The following is an 11266-nucleotide window of genomic DNA, read 5'->3' as shown; positions in this document are numbered from 1 at the left end:
ACCAAAGCAGTCCATCACACCAAAAGCTTAAGAATTCCTACTCTTATGGTCTTTCAAACTTGTAGATATGGCAACGTTCTGTGATCAGGATTTTGGAGGTCAAGGAATTTCTTTACAATCCCACAGTTAGTAACTGTCAGGGTGATTTTGAAACCAGATCTTTCTGACTCCATATCCAACATTCTTTTCATGCTACCTCTTAAATACACGTGCATACATGATGCATTCTTATGATATACACACATGCATACATACATGAAGACCTTCATGGATCTCCAGTTAAGAGCCTCTGATTTAAAAATAGAAAGTCCCTTAGAGATCCTCTCGTCCATCCTCCTTGTTTTACAAACAAGAAAATGCAGGATTTGTGAAGTGATAAGGTTTAAGTAGCACAAGGAGTACATAGCAAATCTCTGATTCCAAACACATGGACAACTCTGCTACTCTGATTTCTCAGTAAATTGGCCCATATAGTGTTCAAAGTCTTCAACTTGCTAAGGAAGCAGTGAAATATAGTAGAATGTATATTCTAGGTCAAAGGTCTGGACACTAATCACACCCCAGATACTTATTAGCTGTGTTGCCATGGGTAAGTCTTTTAACTTCTGACAGTTTGTTTCCTCATATTAAAAGTAGATAATTGTATTTGTACCTAACTTTCAGGCTTGCTGTGAAGAACCTGGCTTTATGAACCTTGAAATTCAATATAAATGTGACATGCTATATCTGTAATTAATATCCTATTCTAATTAACTGTGGTAACTGTCTAGGTTAGCATTTTCAAAATTAACTAGAAACTAAGAAAACATAAAGGGGAATGTGAAACTGTGGTTAATGGAATATGGAGACTTCAGCTCTAATAAGTGTATTTGAGACATTTTCCTGTTCTTTAAATGTGTAGGAGACAGAAGCTATATTTGCCAAATGGGTGATGAAAGAAATGTTCATAAATTTCTGTAAAATGGGATTCAATGTAAAATTGACACTTTTTTTACCCACTCAAGTCTAATAATTTCTGTTAGCTAGAAAGAGTCAGGGGAAATAAAACACACCAAGAAGCATCTGGAGATATACAGAGTAGTTCTTCTACTAACTTGAACCCTAACTCCCATGCTCCTATCATTTTCCATGTGTCTCAGGAGAAAAATCACAACCATATATAACACCTTTAGCCTTTTTTCTCCTTTCACTTTTTACTTGTTACAGTAACCAACAAGCTTGTCTTTTTAATATACTAGAAAAGCTTGGATCCAGTTTTCCTACTGACAAGAACCATTAGATACTTAAAATGAGGATTTTCTGAAATTGACAAGAAAGAACCTTTTTCTTTAGGGTGTAGAGTCATAAAAACCATAGTTTTGGTTATGTTAGTTAGACAAATACCTAGGGAGGTTCACTGCTTGGTATGGTTCATTCTTTCCATCCCTGACATGAATTGTACAACTAATAGATTCATTGAGAACCACAATACCTTGTATTATTAAGGAGTCGCCTTCCTTCTTACTTTCCTTCCTTCCTTTCTTCCTTTGTTCCTTCCTCCCTCCCTTCCTTCCTCCCTCCCTTCCTTCCTTCTCACCTTTCTACCTTCCTTCCAAAAAGAACTTGTGACATGAGATGAATTCAAATGCAATGAAGCTCTGCAGCCTGCTAAAAAGTCTAAATGGAATATTATATATGAACCTTCAGAATCAGTACCAAAGTAGTGCTTATGTTGGGGATGTCTTATTTGGTAAATGCATAAATCTCAAAATAAAGAAGAGCTACATTTGGATCTTCTGTGTTGTATTGGTTATATAGTTATGAGCATTGCCCTTGAAGGCAGACAGCTGACATTCTGATTGCTTTTCAGATTGAACGCTTCACCTGCTGTTGGCAAATGTGTTCTCTTATCTTTTGCCCTGTTACTGAACAAACAAACATTGATTTCTGTCTCGCTTTTTTTTTCCTAAAGAAACAACATCCCACAGATATTAGATATGAGCCTGTCTGGTTAGTGAAGGATTTAACTGACTTACATTAAAAAGTAAGAATGTTTTTTATTGTTACATCCTGTTGGTTGTTACTTCTTAGGGTAAAACACACATTTATCTATGGCATATGTATGTATGTATGTGTGTGAATAAATGTGTATATATTTGTACATGTGTACTGTGTACATGTGTGCATGCATGTGTATATACACACATGCATGCATGCATGCTTGTGAGACAGGTGGCACTGGTATACCCACCGAATTATTAATATATAACTTCCCACAGGATTATGGTTTGGGGAAAATCCCAATGACAGCATCACAGCTGAAAGCAGACAGGCAACCAAAAGTTATCAGATGTGGTTGACAAGAAACCAATCAGAGTGAGTAAAGCCAAAGTAGGGTTTTTTAATAGTACTCATCAGTATTTCATAATACGGAGAGGATAATGAGTTACAAGAGGGGGATGGGGAAGAAAGCAGATTACACAATCATTCAATAGAGCATAAAGAATCTAGAGTAAGATTGTATCATTGAATGAAAGGCTTTAGGAATAGCCAATTAATAAAGAATCTTTTAAAAACATATTTTCTTCTGGATTTATGGAATTTATATAACAGCATTCTTCTAATTGTAAATGCTCTCCTGTGTGTATGCATGTATATCTACATGGCTGTGTGTTTATGCATGTATGTATACATATCTAAGCACAGAGATAATTTAATATATTCATATATACATACATACACACATATATGTAAGTGAAGAAAAGTTGTGAGTAGGGAAGCTTCCTTTTCAAAATTCCCATCCTTTTCCCCCAGATTTGCTAATGACTGGCTTTTGACATTGTACTGGGAGGAAAAGTTGAGATAGGAACTGATTCCTGCTCTCATGGAATTTATACATTTTAGGTGAAACTCAAAGAGGTATTAAAATGTGAATTACTACTATTATGACTTTTCTTGGTGGGGTAGGAGGGAGGGAGGGGGAGTGGGGAGAGAAGAATAGACCTGTGATTTCTTTGGAATAAAGAATCACCAGTGAGGAAATTCTCACCACAAAGTCAGATGAGGATCTACTCTACAAGCCTACAAATCCTCGAAAGTTTCTTAGAGGCAGCAAGGTGCTAAGTGACTTAAACAATATTACATAATCAGTATGTGACCCAGACAAGGCTTAAATCTATGTCTCCTTGATATCAAGGCTGGTTATCCATTTCACACAACACTACAATGAGTCTTTTGTTGCTATTATGACAACTGCAATTTGACACCTCAAACATTTGGAGACTCATTATTCAAAAATTCAATCATATGGATTACCTAATGGGACCAAATATATATACTAGGTAGATTAACTAGATGCATTAAAATTATATCAATGCAATTTCTAAACACACACACACACACATACCACAATCATAATAGAGATGAGACTCTCAAGATTGATACAGTGTAGACAGCTTCAATGAGGAGAGTGATCTGGTACTTCTATTCTTAGTAAGACCTTATTTGGGGCAGCTAGGTGGCGCAGTGTATAAAGCACTGGCCTTGGATTCAGGAGTACCTGAGTTCAAATATGACCTCAGACATTTACTAGCTGTGTGACCCTGGGCAAGTCACTTAACCCTCATTGCCCTGCAAAAAAAAAAAAAAAAAAAAGACCATATTAAAGAAGTTTCCACTCGCCCGCCTCCCCCACCCCCCACTCCCAGATAACATTGTATCCCATGACATAATATATAACGAGTTAGGTACTATAAAAGACAAATAACAATGTGATTTATTTTGTTCATTGAAGCCTTTGTATGAGGTTTTCACTTAATGGATTTTGCCTGCACAAGATGCCTATGTAGGAAGCAGAGACATAAGTAAAAACCTGGTGCTCCATACAACTACACAATTTCGTCTACACTGGAATTTTTGATTATCATATGTCACCAAAACAAATAGATTAAAAAATAGAGAAAATACAGCACGACATCTTAGTATATATAATATCTGGAATTTAAGAAATACCCTGATAATTTTAGAAAATTTTCAGATACCATTTGGAGTTTAATGTTTTCGATATTAGATTTTTTAAAAAGCAAATGTTTTTTTCTTATTCAGGAGTATTTATCATCAGAGTGTGTTGTGGTGACAATTTCTCAAATGTCAAATGTTTTATACATAAACAGTTGGAGTTTCTAAGACACTGGACAACGTCCCATCACTTTTACCCAATATTATATTGAGCCCATATAGACAAACTTCTGCATACCCTCGAACATTTGAATAGACACTGCAAACTTCATACAATGAGATTCTTAAACTTTGTGCCATGGGATTGCCTTAGAGTTGAGACTGCTTGTTAATGGGATCTTTTTAGGATTTTGTGCACTTTCTCCATCCCGTGGGGTCCAAAGTAGAATTACATAATACTGTACTCCATTATATCGCAGATAATGTCAAGGAAAGGTCCTAGGAAAATCCTCATCATATGGCAGGTACAATGAAGAATTTGCTTATAGGATGAAAATCTGTTCTTATGTACAAAAAGGAAGCTTTAGAGATTTCTAGTACTCTTCATCTGTAAGGCTACACTTTAGACTCCCAAGATACCAGGTTTTTGATCCAAGTCAATCCAATATATAAGGTATAGGCCAGTCATCTGCATGGTCAAAAGTGAAAAAATCAAAAAAAAAAAAATAGTCCTCACCCCAAATAATAATAAATAACTTTTATTTATATATCAGTTTAATGTTTGCAAAGCACTTTACATATACATACATTCATACATGCATACATACACATATTTTTTAAAACAGTAAGGAATCGTCAATAGAAACTAAATCTTTTAAGTATGTGCCATATATTCTGCCTGAAGGCTTGGTGTCAGAAGCAAATGATAGAAGAGTAATCCTTTGTCACCCTTATTCACAGGGTATGTTCTCTGGATTATGAGGCTTTGTATATTGATTCTTGCTATACTTCTCCTGAAAAATCCCTTTGTAAAAGCAAATTGGGGGAGCAGCTAGGTCTTGTAGTGGATAAAGCACTGGCGCTGGATTCAGAAGGACCTGAGTTCAAATTCAGCCTCAGACACTTGAGACTTACTAGCTGTGTGACACTGGGCAAGTAACAACCTTCATTGCCCTACAAAAACAAACAAAAATGAAACAAAAACAAAAACAAATTGGGGGGAGGGGTGGTGAGGGCATCTAGGTGTTGCAGCAGATAAAGCACCAGCCCTGAATTCAGTAGGACCTAAATTCAAATCTGACCTCAAACATTTGACACTTACTAGCTGTGTCACTCTGGGTAAGTCACTTAACCCTCATTGCCCCACAAAAAAAAAAAAATTAAATTAGAAAAAAAAAAAGATAGCAAATTGACAGGGACAGCTAGGTGGTGCAGTGGATAAAGCACCAGCCCTGGACTCTGGAAAACCTGAGTTCAAATCTGGTCTCGGACTCTTGATACTTACTAACTGTGTGACCTTGGTCAAGTCACTTAACACTCATTGCCCTGCAAAAAAATAAAATAAAAATAAATCAAATTGATACTATTTTGAATTAATATTAAAAATAACAACTACTTGATTGACATGGATAAAATTCTGGATAGGAGATTATGAGCTATAATATTAGAAGTCACCCCCTCAAAATCCCTAGAACTCCAAGGAGCAGAGTAGCCTAACTCAGATAACCCAACCTTCTAAAAGAGATTTGAATTGGGAGAGGGGGCTCAGAGCTTATGCATGTTTTACCTCCAATCTATGTTTTATATATGCCTATGACCCTGTGAGAGAAATGCTATTATTACCCCCATTTTTCAGATGAGGAAACTGAGGCAAAGGGTCGCACAATTATTGACTAAGGAAGGATTCAAAATCATACCTTCCTGACTCCAGGTTTAGCATTTTATTCATTAGGCCAGTAAGCTACCTTTGCCTAACATTTTTAAAGCATTTTATGGTTTATGAAGCACTTTACTTATATTATCTCATTTGATACTCACAAGAACTCTGTGTATCATCATCATCATCATCATCCCCATTCTATAGATAATGAAACTCAGGCTGAGACATTAAATAACTAGCCCCAAGTAACAGAGCCATTAAATGTATGAGGCAAAATGCAAGCTCTGGTTTTCTTTACTTTAAGTATAGTACTTTATCCACAACAACACCTAGCTGTCCCTTAGAAAAGTATACAAATTTTAGGAGGAAAAAGCACTCCAGGGATTGGGAAAAAAGACTTCTCAGAAAAGGTAGCATAAAAGCTAAAACTTTAAAGAAGCTAGGAATTCTAAAAGGAGTAGAATAAAAAGTGAGTAGGCAAGGGGAACAACCTGGGCTCAGGCATTGGAGGTATGAGAAAAAATGCTGAATTCAAGAAATAGCAAGTAATCCAAGATGGCTATAAGATATAGTGTGTTTAAAGGGACAAATAAGAAAGTAACTGGTATTTGTCTTAAGTCTTCTGAGTCTCCCTAATTCCCCAGATATGCCTAAACAGCTGATTACAACTTTTTGCTTCCCATATTACAGAGTCAAAAATATTACTCCATTTTTAATTACTTACTTTTAAATTTCTTGGTAAGGACCCACACTCTTTTCTTAAAAATCATATAAGCATTGACTTTTTTGTTTGTTTTTGTTTTTGTTTTGCAGGCAAATGAGGGTTAAGTGACTTGCCCAGGGTCACACAGCTAGACAGTATCAAATGTCTGAGGTTGGATTTGAACTCAGGTCCTCCTGACTCCAAGGCCAGTGCTTTATCCACTGCGCCACCTAGCTGCCCCAAGCATTGACTTTTTCTGAAGAAATAGTGAATGATCAAATGTAACACCTCGTTAGGGTAATCCTTGGAAAGCTGCAGGTGCTTGTTGCTTTCCCTTTCATTTATTAGATGAAGAAAGTCTCAACTGTGATGAGGACAGTTGTCAGGATGGTGACAGGTGGTGAAATCACAGGAACCCACCCATATATTCACAGCATTCTCTCTCTGTCTGTCTCTCTCTCTCTGTCTCTCGCTCTCTCTTCTCTCTTGCTCTCTCTCACACACACACAACACACTCACTCTCTCACTCTCACTTTCACTCTCACTGTCACTCTCTGATTCACTTTCCTACTCTCACTCTCTCTTACTCTCATTAATTCACTTTCTCTCTTACTCTCACTCACTCTCACTCTCACAGTGTCTTCTTTCATATGTTATGTGTAATTAATTTGGGTATTTATAATAGTTGAAATGACTTAGTTACTCAAAATTGTCCTTAAAATAATGTTGTTACTGTATATAGCAGTCTTATTACTGTATACAACAGCAATCATTTCATTCTTAATTATTTCATGTAATGATAAGCAAATGTGAAAGACTTGGCTATTTTTATCCATACAATGATCCAAACCAATTTCAAAGGACCCATGATAAAAAATGCTATCCACCTCTAGAGAGATAACTGATGAACTCTGAATGAAGATTGAAGCTCATTTGTGCACATTTTTATGTCTTAATTTTTTTATTGAGGGAGGGAAGTAGGATATGACTAATAAGGAAATATGTTTTGCATGATTTCACATATATAATTGTTATACCTTTTCAATGTGTGGGGGAACAGTTGGAGAAAGAATTTGCAATTCATTTTAAAATGACTGTTAAATTTTTTTTAAATAATAGATTTGAAAAAAATAATAGATCTGATTACCTCACCCTTCTTTTCAATGAGGTCCACTCACTCCCTGGTATCTCTATAATCAAATCAACTATAAAGTCTTTTGTTTGACATTTGATGCTATTTATAATCTGGCCCTTTCCTGTATTCCCAGACTTTACTCCCCAACAGACATTCTATAATTTAAACTACACTGGCCTACTTGCTGTACCTACTTGCTGTACATTATTCATCATCTCTGTGTCTTTTTGCTGGCTATCTCCAATAACCAAAATATTCTTGTTCTTCCCCTCTATCTTTTAGCTCTTAAGTTTTCCTTCATGATTCAGTTCAAAACCCATCTTTTGCAACAGGCCATTCCTGATTCCAATCAGTTACTGTCTTTCCCTTTAAGATTATGTTCCTCTACTTTGTACATATCTTATATTTAACTATTTATTTACATGTTCTTCTCTTCCTCCATTAGAATGTATTCATCTTAAGGTAAATGACTGTTTTCCCCCTTCTTTTTTGTTTCTTATTTTGCCTTTATATCTCCAGCACTTAGTAAAGTCCCTTAGCCCCATTTCCCTCATTGACAATACCAGTTATAATGATACTGAAAGTCAATGCAAATAATTTTTGTTTTGACATTAATACATTTTTATCCCAACACCAATTGACATTTTATCATCCTATTATGTGCAGATCACAAAAGAACTTTTCATGGTTACATGATCCAATCTCATTTTTTTTATATGTGGGACCTGAGTATTAAAGAAGATTGATAGCTTTCTTAAATTTAAACAGTAAGGATTTGAACCAACACATTCTGAGTTCAAATCTGTCATTTTCAATGCACTACATAAACTTCCACTACAACTATTCACATACAAGGCTTCGAATGGGAAGCATAGTATGATTTTGCTCTTTTTCAGCTATCTAAAACCAGCTTTCTCTTGCTTAGGTAGATCTTCAAAAACTATGAATAACCAACCTCTCTTTCTTATAGCTCCAATTGATATGACACACAAGTTATGCCATTTCCTTTCTCTCACTCCAAAATCTCTGCATGTGATCCATTTAGCAATAAAACCTATTTAAATAGTCTTTGGTATGATCACCCTAAAATTCTTTGCTCTTGGACAGATCTTTTGATATGTAGATGCTGCAACTGACACAACAAGTCTTTTTTATCAAATGAATGCCAACTGCATAAATTTCCTAACATAAACAGTTATTTTGACACATTCAGATTAGCCTTGTTTATATCTAAGCAACAACATCTTCTAGTTTTTTGCCTTTACATCACCTCAAGCCAACTGTATTGGCAAATGTGACATTCATAAGGATTCACCCTTCAAAATGGATTTTGGAGTCAAGAGACATAGGTCAAATGCTGATTCTACTCTATGCATGCCATAAGACTGGCCAAATAACAACCTTTCTCTGATATTATCTTTCCTTATTTTTCACATGAAGGAATTGGACTAGGTGAACACTCATGTCTCTGTCAACTCCAAATCTATGATCCTATATTTTTTTTCTAAATTTTTTAAATTTATGGAATAAAACAAACATTTCTATAACATAGCATAAATAAAAAGAGGATTGCACGTGAAACTGCAAATATATTATGTACAACCTGCTACTTCTTTTAAATATATGAAATTATCATGTAAATTTATATTTTTCTTTTTTTTCCTCCCCCTTTTTGCTTTTTCTCCTGTCATAGAGATGGCTACCATTAGACACAAAAATGTGTATGTATACACACATATACATACATAAATTAATTTTATATATACTTATATTTATCAGTTCTTTCTTTGGAAGCATATAGCATCTTCAGTGATAAATCCTTTGTAAATAATTTGGTATTTATAATAGTCAAAATGATTTCATTACAATTGATCCTATTGTATTCCTCATTCTCATGGTTCTGCTTATTTTTGTCTTCATTATTTCATGCAAGGCTATTCATGTTTTTCTAAGATCATTGAGCTCATCATTTCTTATAGCACAGTAGTATTCTATCACAATTAAATACCACAACTTGTTCAACCATTCCTCAATTGACAGGTATCCTAGAAATTTCCAGGTTGTCAATCTGATAGAGGAATTTCATATTGTCAGTCAGGAGGGCTTGATACTGTTAAGAATACAGATTCTTGGCACAAGCCCCCAAGTGGTTTCCCTGGAGAGCTGAGGCTGAGGTGGCATGCTTGAACCGTGGATCCAACTGGTTGAGGAGGAGCTGGACCGTGCTTAGGAGCACCTGGTGATAGCTCTGCAGAAGCTAGAAGAGGCAGAGAAGGCAGCTGATGAGAGTGAGAGAGGTATGAAGGTCATTGAAAATTGGGCCTCGCAGGATGAAGAGAAGATGGAGCTGCAAGAAATCCAGCTGAAAGAGGCCAAGCACATTGCAGAGGAAGAATACAGGAAGTATGAGGAGGTGGCCTGAAAGTTGGTGATCATTGAGGGAGACTTGGAACTCACAGAGGAGCGGGACGAGCTGGCTGAGTCCCATTGCCGGGAGATGGATGAGCAGATCAGACTGATGGACCAGAACCTGAAGTGTCTGAATGCTGCTGAAGAAAAGTATTCACAGAAAGAAGACAAATATGAGGAAGAGATAAAGATTCTTACTGATAAACTCAAAGAGGCATAGACCCTTGCTGAGTTTGCAGAGATAGGTAGCCAAACTGGAAAAGACGATTGATGACTTGGAAGATAAACTGAAATGCACCAAAGAGGAGCACCTCTGCACACAAAGGATGCTGGACCAGACTCTGCTTGACCTGAATGAGATGTAGAAATCCCTTTACCCCCAGCCCCACCCTGTCACTGCTTCTTCCACTGACTCTGACTTAGCTGGAGACCAGACTGCCTGAAGCTGACCTTTAAACTGAGGGCTGATCTTTAACCTGAAGGCTGCTTTCTTCTCTGGGTCCTTGCTTACCCTCTCCCCACTCTCCCCCATCCGCCAACTCCCCATGTCATTTTCAACAAACTGTCTCTGCCACTCTCCCCTAGAGATCCCAGATGGGCTAAGGGTTGAGTACTTTTGGGAACAACATTTAAGGGAACATGAGCACAATGCAATGGTGTCTTTAAAAGCATGTTGAATGATGTATACATTTTGTAATTACCTTTTTTGTTGTTGTTGGTAGCAACCATTTGTAAGACATTCCAGATAATTCCCCACCTCCTAGGCTGCATCTAATTACTTGTCTTCCTTTTGCATGGTAAATATTTCTAACTAAAACAATGGCCCTTCTTCATAGAAGAGGGAAAGAGGTGTTAGCCTGCCCTACCAAGAGCTGAACGTAGCCCAAGAAAAGACTCCACCATGGGAAACCTCATTGCCTAATGTACCAAGCACCAGTCAAACCAGAAAGGTCATTCCAGGAGTTTGCCAAAAAAGAGTGCTGTTCAGGTTTCCAGCTTTAAGGTGAATTGGGGTGTGTTTTTCTTTTTCTTTTCCTTTTTTTTTTAAACATTTACACCAGTAGCCAACATGCAAACTACACAGACAAGACCTCTGAGACCAAATTGTCTTCCCTCTCCTCATTCACTCACAGTATGGATCATGTGCCCCAGAAATTGGGGTGTCTACTCCCATCCCCCACTCCATCTTCTTTGAAAAATAATG

The 11266-nt window shown here is 36.7% G+C and overlaps 1 pseudogene; it reads left to right on the top strand.

Moving 5' to 3' along the window:
- The first annotated feature begins 585 nt into the window (after positions 1-585).
- Positions 586-10429, top strand: LOC122754788 (annotated as a pseudogene).
- Positions 10430-11266: the final 837 nt, after the last annotated feature.

The sequence above is a fragment of the Dromiciops gliroides genome, chromosome 4 (genome assembly GCF_019393635.1).
Source record: "Dromiciops gliroides isolate mDroGli1 chromosome 4, mDroGli1.pri, whole genome shotgun sequence".
Classification (NCBI taxonomy): domain Eukaryota; kingdom Metazoa; phylum Chordata; class Mammalia; order Microbiotheria; family Microbiotheriidae; genus Dromiciops; species Dromiciops gliroides.
The sequence above is the reverse complement of the archived record's forward strand: the minus strand, read 5'-3'. Positions and strand labels throughout refer to the sequence as shown.